The sequence below is a fragment of the Rosa chinensis genome, chromosome 5 (genome assembly GCF_002994745.2).
Source record: "Rosa chinensis cultivar Old Blush chromosome 5, RchiOBHm-V2, whole genome shotgun sequence".
Classification (NCBI taxonomy): domain Eukaryota; kingdom Viridiplantae; phylum Streptophyta; class Magnoliopsida; order Rosales; family Rosaceae; genus Rosa; species Rosa chinensis.
In genome coordinates this window covers 86,986,466-87,008,078 of record NC_037092.1, presented here as the reverse complement: position 1 = coordinate 87,008,078, position 21,613 = coordinate 86,986,466, and the positions used below count along the sequence as shown (strand labels likewise).

Genomic DNA, 21,613 nt, shown 5'->3' with positions numbered 1-21,613 from the left:
GGGCAGATGTCTTTGTAATATCATCTTAAAGCATGATTTATCTTTCTATATCTGTTTGAACCCAAAATGGAGCCAAACAACATCAGTACATCATTCTCCAACAGATTTAAGCAAATTGGACCATAACAGATGTTGGTGTATTCTCTTATGTAATACATATAGTTTCATATTTGGCTTGTAGTTGATAGTAGATTCTTGATACTCATGGCTTATGGGCAGACACTGTTCTGATACGATTGGTTATATGTTTTTTCGTTCATCATGGTCTTGTTCATATGTTTTTAAAAACATAAACTGCTTGGTTTTTCTAATACACTAGATTTTCAAATATTAAAAAGACACTAAAAAGGGAGCGATAGTTTCTGAAGTGACAAAAGTTTTGGATGTGATGGAGACTAAGTTGGCGCAAAAAGGGAGGAAGAAGACTTTAAAGGTCAAGCAGTCCAACATTGAGTTTGAAGCAGCAATTGGAGAACTTGAAGATGAAGATAATGCTGTAGGGAAGAATCAGTTGCATGTTGATGCAATGAAGAATGATACAGAGGAAACAGAATCAGTTGATTTGACCCTCCTAGAAAAAAAAAGAAAGGTATATTTACGTGCATTATAAAGATACATATTGTTCTAGTTGAATGTGTGTGATTCAATTCTGGCTTGATGGGTAATTTATGGAGTTCAGTTTCTAAACCTTAATCATTCTATTACATTTCAATTATAGTAGGAATGTTTATAAGATTAGCAATCAAAACTTGTAGATTGACTACTCGTGTGGAAAGCTGATTGTTCTTTTATTGATGCACAAGTTTCTACATATCATTGTATTCATTTTAATGTGTGTATTGTTATTTACTGATTGTTGGTATAGGTAAATCCTATGGAGAAGAAATGCAAGTTAGCATTGGGTTCAGCTGACCATATTGTTGCTTTTGCAACGGTTATCACAAGCGATGGTCCCTTAGAAGTTTGTCATGGGACTCCATTGGGAGATGATAGATTGCGTGTTTCTGTTTATGCTGCTTTGGAGGAAAATGCTCTGATTCCATTTGTTGTAGAAGATGAGATCAAGACAGTGAAGCAAGCTATGGGGAGCTGGGTAATGTGGCCGAAAAACTTGATCATATTTGATGAAAAGGTATATATACTTGTATGTGATCAGTATATTTTTATTTAGATATTGTGAGGATTATCCTATTGTTAATTGTATTGTTAACTCTTCATTTAGACAAAAACAAGTGCTAAAGCAAGTAGGAAGAAGAAAAAAAACCAGTTTATGCAAGATTCAGAAGAAGAGTTTGGCTTGTTGTCACTCGAATCAAGCTTGCCAACTGCATTGCAGAGGTTATGTGTGTGGGGAAAAGAAGGGTTCAAAGATGGAAAGGCTGTTTGCTTTTATAAAGAAGATCATGTGTTTGGTATTAATGCCAAGAGCTATCTACTTGACTTAGATGTTACGAGGCTTGCAACCATGACAGAAGTAACAGGAACCCTTATAGTGCTGTATATGAGGTAAATTTGTGCTTCTTAACATGAAATTCAATGATATTTATGCATGTTTATCCCAAATTCAGAACCTTTCTTGGTTATATATTAGTATGTCATACGTGCATGTTTCTGTTGCTGTTGCTGTAGGTACTTGCATGATGTACTTAAAGAATCCAAAATGCTAGACATGGTTGGTTTCATAGACCCATCATTGATTGGTGAGAAAGGGTGTGGGAGTGCAACAACGAGGTCTCGAAGTATAAAAGATCGCCTGATAAGTGCTTCTCCAAATAAGATTTTCTTGTTGCCTTACAATGCATCGTATGTGTTTGCTTAAACTAAGCCTAATTTGTTATTCATATGATAGATTGCTGCTATTACATGCACATGGATATTTCCCTAAAATAATTTTTATGAATTATAGTGTTCATTGGATGTTGACTGTGATCGATCCGGACAATGAGACCGTCTATTTTATGGATCCATTGAGAAGACGCCTTCCGGGCGGAGAATGGAAAGATATTGTTGACACGTAAGATATTGCTTAATGATTGTTTATATATTGTTAGTCCTTTCTAATGTTGGTCAGCAGAGAGCTTATATATTGTTGGTTCTTATGTTGGTATGCTTTTATATAGTGCTATATCAATGTTTAAAGGGGAACGCAACAAGAAAGGACGGAGCTCTATTCAATGGAAGAACATGGCAGTAAGTAGTGTTCGACATAGTTATTTCCTTTTGAATGATGATTCAGTCAATAATTATAGTAGTATATATGTATGCTGTTGAATGAAGGTGAACGCTGTCTATTTTTTAGGGCATTCCATCACAGCCAAACGACAAACAGTGTGGCTATTTTGTGATGAGATATATGAGGGATATCATCCATGATACAAACTTGTCATTTGCAGATAAGGTAACTGCATGAAACTTCTTAATTTGGATGTTTGCTGTTAGTTTTTTAAAATAGTTTTGTTTTAGTTTATCAGATGGCATTTATTTCATTGTTATTTTCAAACTATTACAGTGGGCTAGGAGAGCCAACCATGTTTATGGTCATGTGGAAATTGATGAAGTGCGTAATGAGCTTGCAAGTTATGTGTTGAAGAACATCCTCAAGCTGTAATGTATGCAATTGCTCATGCCTTAGAAGCTGTGAAGTGAAATAGGCTAGAAATGTATTTTTGTGCTCCAAAGTGACAATTTCAAGTGCATTTCTTCACTTATTTTGCTAGTGGAGTTGTATAGATGTGCTCCATATTTTGGTGTTGGCATGGAGTAGTACAGTGCTCCTTTTTGGCAATATTGTGTAATACATTTCAGTATAATTATGTGGATTATAACAATATTAGATATATATTGGTATTTACTATTCATATGGTAATTTTGATTTCATTTTCTGCTGTGCGTACAATGTTCACAACAGGCATACAATAAAAACTGTTGTGTGAGACTAATATTGATCACAGATGCAATCAATGTTTTAGTTGTGTGAATAACAGTCACACAACAGTTATAACGAAAAAAATGACTTTTGAATCACAATCACACAACAGTTATAACGAAAAAAATGACTTCTGTATCACAATCACACAACAGTTATAACGAAAAAAATGACTTCTGAATCACAATCACACAACGGGTTCTTAAGTTGCCCGTCGTCTGAGTGATGTTGATGTAGAACAGATAGCGGTCCAATTTCAAGAACAATTGGATCGTGCTAAGGGTGGAAACCGAAAAGGGACTAGTAGACGTGAAATGGGCCTCCGGAGTCCGATCGGGACGCACTTTAGCTTTCCGGAAAGGGAATCGCGCCAGAAAGCAAACTCGTGGCTATGCCACGACGTGTGACCTTTTTCGGGCTTTCGGGATCGTTTAGGGCCTCAAAACGGCATTTTTCTATTTTACCCGTTTTTGGTTTTCTTAGTTATTTTTGGATTGTTTTCGTTTTTATCCATGGGCCTTAGGGTTTCGTTGTTAGTCGCCCTAGGGTACTTTTCTCTTATTTATGCAGCCGCAAGCGGCTGCAGAAGGCATCTTATCATCTTTTATCAATATATTGAGATTATTCTCTTTTATCTCTGGTGGACTCCAGAATCGTTTGCTTAGGTTTATTGCTGGTAAACCTAGTTTATCATTCCGACTGCGTCAGATGTTCACACGACAGTTAATGATGTCGACAAGCTATCGACAGCCTGTCGACATGCTATCGACATGGATGCCGAGTTCTTCAGACGACAGTTCTCTAAATCGTGTTTCATTAGACGTCAGCGAGATATACGACAGTTACCTCCGCATCAGACGACAGTTTTTAGCCGTCGTCTGATTCAATTTTTGTACTAGTGTCCAACAGAGGAAGGAATTCGGTGCTGACGTATCATCAAAGTATACTATTGAACTTTCCATATGGTGAGAATCTGTATCGGAACTTTTTATCTGCTTATTTTCTTAAATGTTGTTGTATGAGGTGATATAATACTGAGGCTACTTATTGCTGTTTTAGTAGGTGTTAACCATTAGAGATGAAGTTTAACGCTAACACTAACTATGGCTACGTTGTTAATTTGTTATCTTCATGTAAGATAGTACAGATTTTAAAGGGCTAGGAAACCAAACATTGAGATTCAAAGAAAATGTAGGCTAAGATAAGGAGGGAATTTGGTGTCATCACATTATGGAGGTTTCTACAAACATTTAAACTTACCATAAAGTGGAAATCTACATGTGTACGTCTGAAATCTTTTCCTTAGCATATTTTGTCAAGGAGTTTGAATTGATGAGGTCTTGGAATGCTATCCTCATGGACATCATGGAGTTGATAAGGATTTAGGTCGTCTACTTGGATAGACTTGGTAAAGTTGTGATTTTAAATTTAATGATTGTGCCTACTCTGCACTTATCATTGTAGCTTTTGGAATTTTTACTAGGTAAATTTCTTGCTAATATCGGCCTCCACAAGAGTTGAGATGAAGCTAGATATATAGTCCAGTGATATTGCTGACAGAGTGACGGGTAACTGCTTCGTACTGGACTCTCTATTAGGTTAGGTTGGTTGAGGGATTTGTATTCTCAGTGGAGTTTTGTGTATTTATGTGGATAAGTTCTTCCAAAGAGGACATTGGATTCTTGGTAGTTTTTGCTGCAATGGATACATCCATGTGTCAATTAAGTCGGTTCTCAGTATTCAGTTATGTACACTATTAATCTCTTTCTTGTAAGGTGAAGAGGTTGTCCAGTCCTCTCGGCACCTATAAAAAGTAAAAGTGACTTGGTTGGCATTAATGATTTGAGATGGTTGAGTACTTCAGTTGATATTGTCTGATTATGGCAATTTTCCTACCTTCATGTAGGATGCTACAGATTTTTAAGGCCCTGGAAATTTGACGTTGCGAAAACAAAGAAAATGTGGGCTGATATCATATGCTCTTGTGGAGGAAGCTAGGGATCTGGTGCTGACACTAGTATGGGTTATATATTCTGTATCTCTTTGCCTTGAACTTCCCATATATTCTATAAACTCTGTAAGGTGGATTCTAATTAACAAGCTTTTCATGCAAGTATAACAAACTATGGATGCTAGTTTTGAGAGGTCCTATGAGTGTGTATTTATTCCTTTCCATTTATAATGCTGCAAAGAAACACTTGGATCGTGTACTACCAATCTGGATGCCTGTATAACAAGCGGTTTAGTTACAGTCTATCTTTTTGCGCTTTTCTTTATAACATTTTTTTTTTTTCCGAGGTACTGAACATGATGCTTTTTTGGTCTGAAGGAGAGCTTAGAATTTGATGAAGCTTGATGGTCATGATATATATGGCTCAAGACAGGTAATTGTTTCTTCTAGAGCTCTGCATTTGGTTAGTGAATTGGCCGGCATTGACAGTGGACCTCTTTTGTATTCTCAGGAGAAATTTGTATCTCTGAGCATATTGAAGGTAGGACAACAGGAGTTTGAACTTGTGAAGCTGCTGCCTTTGAAAAACATCTTATGATTGATGTATAATGCAATGTGAAGTTCATAAAGACACAATCACCATCACATCATCTTGAACTTGCTAATCAGGGGAATGAAGACTCCAGTCTTCTATCTGAACATCACAGAATGAGTGGTTTCCGGATGGATGGTCATCCTTTAATTTACGAAAGCAGAATTTGACTGAGGAGGACCTTAGAGGCTTTGAGATAATCTGATTGCAGTCACCGCAGCATCTCTGGTTTTCCAGGGGAATTCGGTGCTGACATATCATGACAGTATTCTATTAAACTTTCCATATGGTGAGAATCTACTATCTGTATCTGAACCTTTTCTCTTTGTTTATTTTATATTTTTTGTTGTATGAAGAAATTGAATACTAAGTTTACTTATTTGCAGGTTTAGTTGGTGTTAACCATTAGAGATGAAGTTGAATTGATATCATCGGACTATGTCCACGGTGGTATCTTCCTTTAAAAGGCCAGGAAACCAAACATTGAGACTCAAAGAAGATGTGGGCTAAGATGAGGAGGGAATTTGGTTTCATAACATTACGGAGGTTTCTATAAACATTTAAACGTGCCATAAAGTGGAAATCTACATGTATCTGAACTTTTTTCTTTTGCATATTTTGTCAAGGAGTTTGAATTGATGATGCCTTGGAATGCTATCCACATGGACATCATGGAGTTGTAAGGATTTAGGTCATCTACATGGCGGATAGACTTGGTAAAGTCGATACTAATAGCTTGATGTTAATTTTAATGATTTTGCCTACTCTGAACTTACCATTGCAGCTATTGGACTTTTTTACTAGGTAATACCATATTGCTAATATTTTCCTTAACAAGAGTTGAGATGAAGCTAGATGGTCCACATTTTGCTGACTGATTGACAGGTAACTGCTTTTTACTGAAATCTGTAGTCGGTTGCTTGATTGAGGGATTTGTATTTCTAAGTGGACAATTGTGTATTCTCAGAGCAATTAGTATCTCATATTCTCAGGGCAAGAGAATTATCTACTTGATTGACAAGCATGTACAAAGGTGGCCAGGTGGGCTGGTGCTTTCGAAGAGGACTTTGCATTCTTGGTAGTTTTGCTGCAATGGATACATCATACATTCATATGTCGATTAAGTCAGTTCTCAGTATGTAGTTATGTGTTATGTACACCATAAATCTGTCTCGTAAGATATTGAGTTCCACTTTGCCTTTAATGGTAAAGAGGTTGTCCAGTCCTCTCTGCACTTATATATGTGCTATAAAGTAAAAGTTACTTGGTTGGCATTAATGATCAGAGATGGTGTAGTACTTGAGTTGCTATTGTCTTTTTTTTTTTTGTAAGTGAGTGAAATTCATTGCAGAAAAAGGGGAAAAAGAACCCTTACAAAGCAAACAACAAAACACCCTCAACCTGGAGAGGAAGAAGAGCAGTCACGCTGCAAAATAATACATAAAGAGTGGGGAGGATTCTGAAACCAGTCAGAAGAGCACTCCCCCCTGTGAGCTAAGGAAGCAACTAAATGAGCAGCTTGGTTAGCACTTCTGCTGGTCCATGACCAGCTAACACGCCTAAGGACCGACAGACTACGAACATGGGAGACTATGTGCGTAGCTCGCCAATCAGGAACTAAGGACTTCTGTACCATACAGTTTATCAAGCATTTGGAGTCTGACGTGATGATTATTTCAGCATCCGGGTAATCCATAGCTAGAATCAAGGCTTCCTTCAAAGCCAAGGCTTCAGCTGCCATAGGGGAAGGAGCTAGAACTTTCATGGCTCTACCTCCTAAGACTAGACCATCAGAGTTTCTAGCAATTGCAGCAATACCTCCGCTCAGAGTACCCTGATGCCAAGAGGCATCAGTATTGATACTAATAGAGTTAATTGGAGGGGGACACCATGACCTATTGTGGGGCACTCTTGGTCTACCTGAAATCTGCTGAGAAGAAGAAGGGAGTCTGTGGTTGGACTCCAGGAACTCAGAAGCGGCAGAGAACGCTTCGAGCGCCACTTTAACAGGATCAGGAGGCTTATTTTTGAACAAGCAGTCACAACGATGTTTCCAGATTCTCCACAGAAGGAAAGAAACATGAGTTATAAAATCCAAAGGAGCTTCGAAAGCAGAGATATCTTGTAGCCAATTTGCCAAGGAAGTGATAGCTTGAATGTTCACTTTGAATGATAATGGGTGAGCAAACCATGCACACCGAACCCAGGAGCACTGAAGGAGAGCATGTTAAGTAGTTTCTGAGGGATGAGAACACAAGAAACAGGCCTCATTTGAAGCAATATGTCTACTATAAAGGTTCGCATGAGAGGGCAGGATCCCAAGCGTGGCTCTCCAGAGAAAGTTCTTTATTCTAGGAGTGGAGTGCACTTTCCAAATGAAGGACCATAAAGAAGGAAGAACAGACTGCGAATGGTGAGGATGAAGATTCTGGCTAGCCTGGGATTTGGAGTGGATGAGGTGATAAGCCGATCTAACAGAGAAAGCTCTATCTTTATTATGGGGCCAAACCAATGTATCTTGAGCTGCAAGAGAAGTGATTGGAATTGCCGAGATCAACAGTTTCTAATTAGGAGAGATAACAGAGTCATATCGTTCCAGATTCCATGCTTTAGTATCCCAATTGATTAGCTCACACACTCTGTTATTTTCATACTCAGGAGGGAGGGCAATATGAGATTAGGGTGGGAGGGAATCCAATTAGCCCCGCTAATATTCACTGAGAAGCCATTACCAATATTCCAAAGAGCCTCCTGTTTAATAAAGTCCCTCCCAATTAGGAGGCTGTTCCAAATCCATGACGATCTGGGACCTTTAGTGGCTTCAAGAAAGCAAGTATGAGGGAAGTATCTTTGTTTCAATACCCGGACCCAAAGAGCCGAAGGATTTTGATGAATTCTCCAGGCTTGCTTAACTAGGAGAGAATTGTTAAACTCTTCCAAGTTCCGAAAACCCAGTCCCCCTCTTTCTTGGGTCTAGCTAAGAAGTCCCAAGACTTCCAATGCATACCCTTTGAATCCGCATTGCCCCACCAGAAACTAGCTAGAATTCCATTGAGCTCTTTGCACAGTGAAGGGGGTAACTTGAAACATCCCATTGGATAAGTTGGGATGGCAGTGGCAACCGCTTTGATGAGGACTTCCTTTCCTGCCTGACTCAAAGTAGCTTTCTTCCAACCCTTAACTTTGCTCTGGATTGACTCTTTTATGAATCCCAATGCTTTTTTCTTCGATCTGTGCCAAAAAGTTGGGAGGCCCAAATACTTTCCCGGATCAGAAATCGACGGGATTTGCATAATAGAGCTAAGAAGATGGACAATCTCAGGGGGAGTATTAGGACTAAAGTAGATGGAAGACTTTGCAACGTTGATGAGCTGGCCAGAAGCAAGGCAATAGGTATGGATCAGATCAGATAACGTCTCACAGTTCCTCAAAGTAGCTTCTAAGAAGAATAGAGAATCGTCTGCAAAGAACAAGTGACTAACTTGCAGAAGATCTGTACCAATAGTGACTGGAGATAAGAGGGAAGCATTACACATCTTGATAATCATTTTGGAGAGGACATCATTGACAAACAGGAAAAGGAAGGGAGAGAGCGGCTCACCCTGTCTAAGGCCACGAGTGGGAGAGAAGAAAGGGCCAGGCTTACCATTAATCAAAACAGAGAGAGAGGACGTTGTGACACAATTCATGACCAGCCCTACCCAAGAGCTGGAGAATCCCATCTTTCGGAGAACCGCCTCTAAGAAATTCCACTCGACTCGATCGTATGCTTTGTTCATGTCTAATTTCAGCCCAAAAGCCCCACAGTTGCCATCTCTGCTCAATTTTAGGTGATGAAAGATTTCATGTGCCACAATGATATTGTCCTGAATTTGCCTGTTGGACACAAAAGCAGACTGATTCTCTGTTATTAGGCCAGGCATGAAGGGTTTCAATCTAGTCGCAATGATCTTTGTCAAAATTTTGTAGGAAAAGTTACACAGAGCTATAGGCCTGTAATGGGTAGCATCCACTGGAGCCTTGATCTTGGGGATGAGGGCCAGATGCGTCTTATTCATGACTCGTAGCAAAGAAGGAGACTGCTGGTGCTGGAGGGCAGCCTCATGGATAACACTCTGTACCAACTCCCATTGGTGTTGATAAAAAATGCCGGAAAACCCATCCGGGCCAGGAGCTTTAGTCACTCCAAGGCCAAAAACTGCATTTTTTTACCTCAATAAGAGAAACTGGACATGTAAGGGCCTCATTCATTTCAGGGGTGACGATTGTATCCACAAATTCAAGGACTTCCTGCCATTGTTGCGGACCGTTGGATTGGTACAGGGACTGGAAATAATTGTGAAAATGGAGAGAAATATCTGCATCGGAGTTCAGCCAATTCCCCTGATCATTCTTGATTCTTAGGATTGCGTTATATTGTCTGCGCTGGAGAGTACTATGGTGAAAGAAGCTAGAATTCTTGTCACCCAGCTTCAGCCAATTAACTCGGGATCTCTGATGCCAGTACATTTCATCTTGAGTCCATAATTTCGTCACTTGCTCAGTAAGCATGTTGATCTGTTGGTTGACATCAGGAGGGTTGGCTATATAAAGCTTCTCAATGTCAGCTAATAAAACGTCGACAAGCTTGGAGGGATTAGAGAAAGTGTCCTTACTCCACCTTGTCAAGGTTTTACCACAGGAAGATAGGTTTCCACTCCAATTCCCCATTGCTGATCTACCAGGGGCAATTCTCCAACAGTTCCGAACTAGATCACTGAAATCCTCGTGAGAGGTCCACAGCTGTTCAAAACGAAAAAGGCCATGCCTTTTCCAAACTCTGGGCTGAGTATCCAAAAAGATTGGTCTATGATCTGAACCAATCTTGGGAAGGTGGAGAACCTGGGTGTTAGGTTGATCAGAACACCAAGCTATGTTTCCCAGAGCCCTATCAAGACGCTCCTTAATGTACACACGGCCATGTCTCAAGGAAAACCAAGAGAAATCAGGTCCATGGAAATGTAAGTCCCTGAGATGACACCGATTCAAAAATTCTCTGAAAAGATTCATTCTCCATTGAGCAGGTGGATTCCCCCCCCCCCACTTTTCAGAAGGATCCAGAATATCATTGAAATCTCCTAGGACGAGCCAAGGGAGAGACTGAACTGGAAAACGATGGTAAACAAAACGCCAGAAAGCTTTCTTTTCATTTTCATGTGGATTACCATACATCCATGTGATTTTGCATACAAAAGCTTCCGAAATAAAACAAACAACCGTATCTATGAAATTTGGAGAAGAGTCCAAGACAGTGACCTGCACAGCATCACCCCAGAATAGAGCTAATCCCCCTCCAGTTCCAATGGGAGGAACCACATGATGATCCGTGAATTTCAATTTGCTCCGCCACTCCTTTATTGTGTCCTCTTGTTGCCTAGTCTCCATCAGAAACAGGATCTCAGGATTATGTTTTTTGCAAAACCTCCTCAAAGTTTTCCATGTCAGGGATGATCCAAGCCCCTGACAGTTCCATGAGATGGACCTCATGGATGAGCTGTGGCTGTTGAAGGCCAGCCGCCACCGCCATATTGATCAGTAGGATCCTGGATGTCCTGAATCCTCAGAGAGTCTTCCTCCCTTTCAGTTGCTTGGGGAAATTGAAGTGTAGTCACTCGGACTTGTTCCACCTGCTGGATTTGTACTTCAAACAGCTCCGATGCCTCACTTGGGGGTGGTTCCATTTGAGTGGAACTCACGAGATGACCCCTTCTGCCACGGCTTCTCTTGCCTTTTGAACGAACCCCTATCTTGGAGGAGCCCACTCCCGATCTGGTTCTTGTGGATATTGGCTTGACAGGAGCCTGATTTTCTTCTTCCACCCTCTGTTTCTTAAGAAGACTCTGATCTTCCACTCTTGAAGCTCCCCTTTTAAGTTGCAACAGCTCCAAACTAGATGAGATTCTAGTGATAGTTGTAACTGTGGACTCATTTGTGAGACTGATGGTGGGGGTTGGGATGTCTGGGGTTGAATGGGAGTCTGAGATTGGGGGAGCATCATGGTGGGTATAAGGGGGAAGGGTTGGATCGGGGAAGTAGATCGAAGATGGTAGGGGAGGAAGGGAACTTGTGGTTGAGGGGTCGTGTTCAGCTTCATCTAGATAGGTGAGAGTGGGATTGTTTGTGGAATTGGGCTGTTGGGCTGGGCTCACTAACTCCAGTTCATAATCATTGGTTTGGATGTTGTAGAGATAAGTGGTTGGGCCCGGCATGAAGGGATTAGTTACAGGGATGGTAAGGTTAGTATAGCCCCATGGAGCGAGGTCTGTGTCAATTATGGGATTAGCTACTGGAGTTGAGTCTAGGTATTGCATGAAAGCCGAGTTGCCTTCAATGATGATGGGTTCACGAGCAGAAGAAGCTTGTAGTTGAGCATAATCCATTTGCACTAGAGCTTCACAATTGTTGAGCTGGAGCACTGATTCAGGTGTCTCCGCTGCCATGCCTTCTTCTCCCAATATCATGAGCTGATTGTTGATTATGTATCCCTCCGATGGCCTAGCTAGGATGATATCCCCTTCTTCCCTGTTGGCCGGGATAGAAGGGCCAGCTCCCAATGGATTCAGTTCATGAGCGACTTTTGTTGTGGCCGTCTGAGTCCAGCGTTGACGACGTACCTCAAAGCATTGTTCCTGGAGACCATTCCATCTTCTTTCGCCATCATTTTGGCGGGGAAGAAATCGTCTAGCTGCATTTATGGAAAGCCAAGCGCCATACTTCTCTGCCGAAGGATGACGAGGATGGGCACACTGTCTAGAGCCATGGCCTAGTCTGCCACAATTGTAACAAAATCAGATAATCGTTCATATCTTATATCTGCCCAAAGAGGGGTGCCATTGGCTCTTTTCGACTAGAAACCAGGAGTAAGAGGTTGTGATGAGTCAAGCTGGACCCTTATACGAAGGAACCCCCTCCATCCTTCTGTGCTGTGAGGGTCTTCCACTGCTTGGACACATCCGATTCTCTCTCCAATCATCCTAGCATTGGCGAGAGTCATCTGTCCCAAAGGAAGACCATGAACTTGGATCCAGATTTCCAATAGATGAAGGGGGATATCCTCCAGTCTGCTCTCCAATAGATGAGTTGCTATTGTCTGATTATGGCAATTTCTTACCTTCATGGAGGATGCTACATATTTTTAAGGCCCAGGATATTTGACATTGCAAAAACAAAGAAAATGTGGGCTGATGTGATATGCTCCTGTGGAGAAAGGGAGTGGTACTGATGCTAGTATGGGGTATATATTCTATAGTGTTTGAGGACAAGTATAAATTGATACAGAGAGAGAGAGTAATCTTTCAGAGAGAAAGGAGATTCAAGTGTGTTTATTCATCTCATACAAAGAGGTATTTATAGGAATACATTGCAAGTGTGAAAGCTCAAAGAGTAACTCAATTTGATAACAACTACATTTACAGCTGCAGCTCCACATGGTGGCTGTGATGATGATAATTGCCATGCTTGTTGCCCTTTGGCATAAAGCTTTTCCCTTTGGCATAAAGCTTGTCACACAAGTCTCAATACCTACATTATACACTCAAGTACCTATTGTATACATGATATAGACATTTATACTATGACTCATATGTACAACATGAATCATATATACTACAACACTCCCTATTGGATATTTCATGTCAATAGTATTGTCTAGGTCATGCGCTTCGAAATTGCCTCGTTAAAAACCTTGCCAAGTAATAAAACCCTGTGGGAAAAAACAACATTGGTCGAAGGAGAAAAAGAGCACAACGCGCGTTGAGTGTGGAGTATGTATCTGGATACTCCCCCTGATTTAGACTCCCCCTGGAGATCATGGGAGTTTGGATAACCTTCTCAATCCGATACTCTTCACATGTTTCTCGAAAGGGGATTTTGGTAACGACTTAGTAAATAGGTCCGCTACATTTTCCTCTGATCGGATTTGATTTACTTCAATTTTTAGAAGTGTTTGTTGTTGCTGATTGTAGAAGAATTTTGGCGATATGTGCTTGGTATTGTCCCCCTTGATGAAACCTAATTTCATTTGCTCAATACAAGCTGCATTATCTTCGTAAATGCATGTAGGTTCTTCTGTGGTAGACTTCAAACCACAGGTTCCTCGAATGTGTCTATTTACAGACCTTAGCCATATGCATTCACGCACAGCTTCATGTAGAGCAATAATCTCTGCATGATTTAAGGAAGTAGCAACAAGGGTCTGTTTTGTGGATCTCCAAGATATCGCGGTGCTTCCCATGGTAAAGACATAACCTGTTTGGGAGCGACCTTTGTGAGGGTCAGAGAGATACCCTGCACCAGCAAAACCCATCAAAACATCATTATCATTTTGATAGAGGGGAGGAGGAGAACGTCGGCCACCATGGATGGTGTCGCCGGCGTTCATATTACGGAAGGTGGCCTTTTGCCTTGTGGGATCTAATCTCATACCTCCGTCTTTTCTTTTCTCCCTGTAGGGATAAAACAAGCCCATATCAATCGTACCTTTTAAGTATCGAAATATTGTCTTTATACCAATCCAATGGCGGCGTGTTGGCGAGGAACTATGTCGAGCCAACAAGTTCACTGCGAATGAGATATTCGGTCTTGTGCATTGAGCTAAGTACAATAATGCACCTATTGCACTTAGATATGGCACTTCAGCCTCTAATAAGCCTTCGTCCTCATCCTTTGGACGAAATGGATCTTTTCTGGGCTCAAGACTACGGCTGATCATGGGAGTACTCACAGGCTTTGCTTTATCTTCATTAAAGCGCCTTAGTAATTTTTGAGTATATGCTGACTGATGGATCATAATCCCATCTCTACGGTGCTCGAGTTCTATTCCGAGACAAAATCGTGTTTTCCCAAGATCTTTCATCTCAAATTCGGATTTCAAATATTTAGCAGTTTCTTTTAACTCATTTAGAGTTCCAATTAGATTCATGTCATCGACATAAACTGCTATAATTGCAAATTCGGAACTTGTCCTTTTAATGAACACGCATGGGCATATTTCATTGTTAATATATCCCTTCCTAATCAAGTAATCACTTAGACGGTTATACCACATCCGTCCGGATTGTTTCAATCCATATAGTAAGCGTCTCAATCTTATTGAAAACGCGCTCCGTGGTTTAGAGCCATTTGATTTGGGTAATTGAAGTCCATCTGGAACCTTCATATATATCTCTGAATCTAAATCCCCATAGAGATATGCTGTAACCACATCCATAAGCTGCATGTCAAGTTTTTCGGAAACTACCAAACTGACAAGGTAGCGGAACGTTATAACGTCCATTACGGGAGAATATGTCTCCTCGTAGTCGATTCCAGGGCGTTGTGAGAAACCTTGTGCCACAAGGTGAGCTTTGTATCTAACAACCTCATTTTTCTCATTACGCTTTCTAACAAAGACCCATTTATGGCCAACAGGTTTTATATTTGGTGGTGTCAGCGTTATAGACCCAAATGAATCCAATTCAGTTTGGATCGCATCTTTCCATTTAGACCAATCTGCTCTTCGTTGACATTCTTCAATGGAGCGAGGTTCGATATCATCGTATTCTATAATTCCTTTTGCAATATGATATGCAAACGCATCATTAATAGTCATAGAATTTCTATCCATCATCACATGTATACTAGTGTAATTCATGGAGATCTCTCTATTCTCTGGAATTGGTTCTGTTATTGGAGAATCCTCCAATGATGTCTCTTTGACATAACCATAATCCGGAATATTTTCATGAGATGGATTAATTGTATCGATGATTAATAGATTATTTTGTGCCAAACTTGCTTTCTTTCTTGGGCGAGAATCCATCGAAACTATGGGCCTCCCGCGCTTTCTGGCGGGAGCCGTGGGTCTAGCCACTACGTCACCCATATAGGGGACGTTGGCGCCATTCTCATGTACTTTTGAGATGGCATCATGTCCTTTAGGGACATCAATCCTTGCAGGCACATTTGCAGCAGGTATATGTGATCTTGTCACTTTAGCGATATCAGAAAACGCATCAGGCATTGATTCTGCTACGATCTGAAGATCGAGAATTCTCCGAACTTCTATTTCAGATTGTGCTGTTCGGGGATCAAGATGAGACAGAGTGGGGACAAACCATGACAATTCCTGTCTTTTCTTCTGTTGAACATTATTGTTCATGTCTCCCCCTAATGACGGGAAGACTGTCTCATCAAAGTGACAATCCGCAAATCTAGCGGTAAATAGATCACCTGTCAAGGGTTCTATATAGCAGATAATGGTAGGAGAGTCATATCCAGTATAAAGACCTAATCGTCTTTGAGGACCCATTTTGGTGCGCTGTGGCGGCGCAATTGGCACATAGACTGCACACCCGAATATGCGTAAGTGTGAGACATCGAGCTCATACCCAGTGACCATCTGGGAAGCAGAAAATGGTTGGGTGGCAGTGGGCCTCAGACGAATAAGTACAGCTGCGTGCAAATATTGCATAGCCCCAAGCAGAAATAGGGAGATTGGTGCGCATAACCAATGCTCGAGCAACCATTTGAAGTCTTTTAATGGCAGCTTCTGCGAGACCATTTTGGGTGTGTACATGAGGTACAGGGTGTTCAACCTCAATCCCAATGGACATGCAATAATCATCAAAAGTTTTTGATGTAAACTCTCCAGCATTGTCAAGACGAATTGACTTAATAGGATGATCAGGGTGGTGAGCCCTTAATTTAATGATTTGTGCTAGGAGTTTAGCAAATGCAGCATTTCTCGTGGATAATAGCATGACATGTGACCAGCGTGTCGATGCATCAACCAACACCATAAAATATCTAAATGGTCCGCAAGTTGGTTGAATAGGTCCACAACTATCACCTTGTATTCTTTGCAAGAATGGGTATATTTTCTTTAGTATCCTTTGCATAGGATGGTCTTGATCCTACCTTTGCTAAAGAGCAAGCCTTGCAAAACGAAAGATATGAAGTAGTTCTTTCGACCAATCTTTGGTTCGTACTTCTTTTCATTTTGAAGAATGGATGTCCGTGTGAAGTTTTTAATATACGAAGCATCATATCACGACCTGGGTGACCCAAACGGTCGTGCCAAAGTCTATATGTGTCAGAATCCCATAAATTTTCATTCATGACATGGTTGGATTCAATTACTCCGATAGTGGTTGCATATAATCCACTAGAGCGACACATAAGATTCTCTAATACTCGTGTATTTCCGTAGTTATTAGAGGTAATGCAAAGGAACTCTTGTCCATTTTCACAATGTGTTTCCACATGAAGGTCATTGGCTCTTATATCTTTAAAACTCAATAGGGTTCTTCCAGCCCTAGGAGCGTATAAAGCTTCGATGATATTAATATTCGTGCCATTTGGCAACAAAAATTGAGCTGATCCTCGACCATGAATCAATTGTGATGATCCTGCCATCGTAGTTATTGAAGATCGACTAGGCGTCATCCATAAAAATAATTGCCTATGTTGTAATATAGTATGTGTGGTGCCACTATCAAGAAGGCATTCCATTTCTCCGGAAAACATACTGAAAAAGAATAAAGTTCAAAATATTAACACATGTCCATGACATTGAATGCGATACTTTATTGATAAGGGAAATAAACAATGATTACATCAAGGTTTCCAAAGTCTATTCCAAAATACAATCAAACTTTATACAAATTGTAATTGCTCATTTCGTTTGGTAATTCCAATGAAATATGACCAGGGAAGTAGAGAGATGTTGGTGGAGCGAGGCTCGCTTAAATACCTTGATCTCAATTACTTTCCTAGACATCATACTTCATTGGGTACGCCACATGAGAAAGAGTCAATACAATTTTTATTGATTAAGGCACATTTGCCATTCTTGGAAAATAGAAAAGACTATTCTAATGAAAGTCTACTGCATCCTCGTGCACTTGTTTAGCTTTGAAGTCCTCTATGGTGAGATTGACATCTTCACTCTCTTCATCTTCGGCAAGGTTGGATTCTTGCCTATACTCTTTGTAGCTTGCAGCTAGTTGAGTACTTGCATGGCATTGCTTGAACCAATGCTCGATTGATCCGCACCGATGACACACGTCATTATGGTTGCCTCCTTTCATTGGAGGTGTAGTTTGTCCACGTTGTGGATATTTCCTAGGAGGGTTACTGCTACTACCACGTGTGGAGTTGCCACCACGTGTGAAGCCACCATGTGTGGAGTTACCACCACGTGTGAAGTTGCCACCACGAGTGTCCGCTTTAAAGTTGCGGTTTCTCTCTTTATTGGGGTGGTTATATGGGCCCGTACGCCTTTCTTGTCCCTTGTTATTAGGGTATTGCTGCTTGCGCCCTCTTTTGGGTGCATTATAATTTGCCTCACTGATGCTCTTGGTCCCAATGGGCCTTGAATGATAATTCTTTACAAGGATGTTGTCGTGCTTTTCAGCTATCGACAAAAGATTAATAAGCTCATTAAACCTTGTAATTCGTCCAGCATTGACTTCGGTGCGATATTGCTTTGATATCACAATTGCTGAGACGGGAATGGTGGAGAGAGTCTTCTCAATTAGTTCCTCTTCTGTGAGAGGCTTTGCACAGAACCTCAACATGGCTTTGAGGTGAAGAGCTTCCGAGTTATATTCAGCAACAGACTTAAAGTCGGAGAAGCGTATATACAGACTTAAAGTCGAAGAAGCGTATATTATTCCACTGAACCTTCAAGTCAGGGAGGAGGGTATCTTGGATATTACCAAAACGCTCTTCTAGCGCTACCCATAGGTCTCTAGCATCTTTGATTGACATGTACTCTAATCTGAGTCCTTTATCCATATGGCACCGCATCAAGATAATAGCTTGTGCATGCTTTGTAGGTGTTCGTTGGAACACAAGGCCTGGATTAGGAGCTTGAATTATGGGCAATATTCCTCTTGAAGTGAGGTGCTTCTCAATGTCGGTTACCCAACTATGGTATTCCGAACCCGTTGAGTCAAGCATTTGAAAGTCGAGTCTAGGTTCATTCGACATCCTGAAGATAATAAGAGAAGATATATTAGTTTCGGAGTTTAAACTTCCACGAAAGCTAAAATCAATAATATTTAGACCAAAACAATGATGTTTTGCGGACGCTCTTAGTCCGAATATTATGAACACTCTTAGTTCATGATTACGAACGCTCTTAGTTTGTTTAGCGTGAATTTCGGTAATTCCGCTTTTAATTGTAAGTTCCTGAGAAAAAGAAAGAGAAGAAATATGGAATAAAAACTCAAAAACGGGAACTTTTAGTAAATTATACCTTGGAATAATATTGCCGGAAAAAGTTGTCAAAAAGTTGCCAGAAAAGTGTCCGAAAAGTCCCCGGAAAAGTGTACGGAAAGTCGCCGGAAAAGTTGTCGGAAAATTGCCGGAAAAGTCGCCTGAAAGTTGTCCGAAAGTCGCCGGAAAAGTCGCTCGATAGATCTGTCGACAGATGTGTCGACAGCTGCTGCGCAGGGGCTAGGCAGGGGCTTGGCAGGAGGCTAGGCAGGGGCTCAGCAGCAGCTCGGCAGGTATCGGCAAGTCCTCTCAGCAGGTATCGGCAGCTGCTCGGCAGGTCTTCGGAAGCAGCTCGGCAGATCTTCGGCAGGTGCTGTCGACAGCTTCTGCGCAGCTGCTCGGTAGGACTCTGCAGCACTTCGGCAGGACTCGATAGCGGTCCGGCAGCGGTTCAGAACTTCCGGCAGCCGGTTCGGGCGGTTTCCGGCCGGTTCTGGCGGTTCTGAAACTGGTTCTGGGCTTCTTGAATCAAGGGCTTTGATATGAGCTAGGGTTTGGAGGTTTTTTGTAAGTTTGAAAAAATGACTTCGATCGGATTATGAACTACCTCTACTCTTTTCAATTTCGATTCTAATTCTAGAGCAATTTTGTGTTGATAATGTGTTTGAGGACAAGTATAAATTGATACAGAGAGAGAGAGAGAGAGTAATCTTTCAGAGAGAAAGGAGATTCAAATGTGTTTATTCATCTCATACAAAGAGGTATTTATAGGAATACATTGCAAGCGTGAAAGCTCAAAGAGTAACTCAATTTGATAACAACTACATTTACAGCTGCAGCTCCACATGGTGGCTGTGATGATGATAATTGCCATGCTTGTTGCCCTTTGGCATAAAGCTTGTCACACAAGTCTCAATACCTACATTATACACTCAAGTACCTATTGTATTCATGATATAGACATTTATACTATGACTCATATGTACAACATGAATCATATATACTACAACATATAGCTCTTTGCTTTGAACTTGCCATATATTCTATAAATTCTGTAAGGTGGTATCTAATCAGCAAGCTTGTCATGCAAGTGTGATAATATGTGTGTGTATTCCTTTACTGTTCTATTGCTACAAAGAAACACTTTGATAATATACTACCAATCTAGATGCATGTATGACAAGTGGTTTAGTTACAGTCCATGTATGACAAGTGGTTTAGTTGTGAATTATGCACAACTAGCCTCTTCACTGAAATAAGCATCAATTATTTGCTTCACTTTCTTTTCTTACTAGTTAGTGCAACCAGATAAGTGGTTTTGAGTCCTAGATGTGACTTGGACTTGAATGTCGATGGTTGAAGCTGAAGCTGGAAGGGCTGCATTGGCGGTGGTTAGATTTAACGTTGTTCCATCCCTTCTTCCTAGTAGGAGAGTCCTTAAGGAGATTCCAGACTGTAACCATAAGTTGGTTATCGACTTACACAAGTTGATGGCTTTTAGCATTTTGCTTCATTCTGTGTGTGCATATTTTGTGGTATAAGCTACAAACTTGCAATCACTTTTGATAAAAAAAAAAAAAAATTCAAATCCCTTTGTATGTAGAGAGTGATAACAGTTCAATTTAAAACCAAACAAAATACAAGTTCCCCATCAAAAATGACTGACACAGTAGGCAGATGAGTAGTACTAGTAAATTAGCACTAGACATATTTTCTGAAAGTGAGATGCAGTGGATGTACCAATGGCTCTACAAATATTGGTCAATCTCCGACTTTGAGCTTTGGACCCAGGTTTAAACTCTCTCTCTTGGGCCAGTTCAAGCAAATTAAAGTTGCTATAGGATGGCTTACAAGCCCGATTCGACACCAAATTTTTGCTATGGATTGCAAATTCCTTTAGGGCCTGTTTGGATATAGGGATTTAAGAATGTGGATTTGGATTTGGAAGACCCAAATACAAATCAGCCCGTTTGGTACAAATTTTGCATCAAAGATTTGGATTTGATGAAATCAGCCCACAGATTTCATTAAACAAAATACGGAGATTCTAAATAACTAGGGTACCCTAGTTATTTCAAATCTCTTTCTCTCTCGCTTTCGAACTAGCGGAGCTCGTTTGCAAAATAGCAGAGCTCGCTTTCTCTCCTCTCGTCTTCTCAACAAATCGCAGAGGTTGGGCTTCGGTTGGTGTGAGATTTGGTGAAGGTGGTCTTTCTTTCTTCTCTTAATTTGATCGTTCATCTCTTAATTTGATCAGCCATAGTGATAATGAAAGCTGGGCTAAACAATATGCTGCTCGATTTCAATGGTGAATATTTGAGCTTGATTCGTAATTTGCTTGATTCTGAGAAAAGTAAATGAGAAGTTAAATCGAAGTGTTCTGTATTGGTGATAGAGCATAGTTTTCACTTCGTTAAATCTATGTGTTCTGTATTGGTGGAATCTCTAGTGCTTTTGTTTTTCTTGGGTTTTCAGAGCTAAAAATAGGGTGGTTTAGTTTTTTGGTTAGTCTTTAGTTTTAGAGCTGCGCGCCATAGGGTTCATATTAGACCTCTCACTGATGGGTCTCCTTTTATTGTTTCTATTCTGCATTAAAGTTTTTCTACATTGTAGTTTGACCTCTTCAGTATATGTATTAACATTATGTATATGGTTGATGCAATGTGTACAGCTATTTGGTTCTGCAACCTTTTTGTTCTCTTTTTGGTTGTTAACTGCTTGACATATCATGCTTCTGATTAAATTTAATGCTGATGTCAGTAGCAATGAAGAAGATATTAGGTGATCAAAGTAATAGGTGATCAAAGTAAGCATGCATGTTGATTCCAGGAAGCATCGTCCTGAATGCTTAATCATTTGTTATTATTGATCTTGGTTCAATGGATCAAATAATATATGCTTGTAT

The 21,613-nt window shown here is 40.6% G+C and overlaps 1 pseudogene; it reads right to left on the bottom strand.

Moving 5' to 3' along the window:
• Positions 1 to 6,865: 6,865 nt before the first annotated feature.
• On the bottom strand, positions 6,866 to 12,625 carry LOC112164388 (annotated as a pseudogene).
• Between the last annotated feature and the right edge of the window lie 8,988 nt (positions 12,626 to 21,613).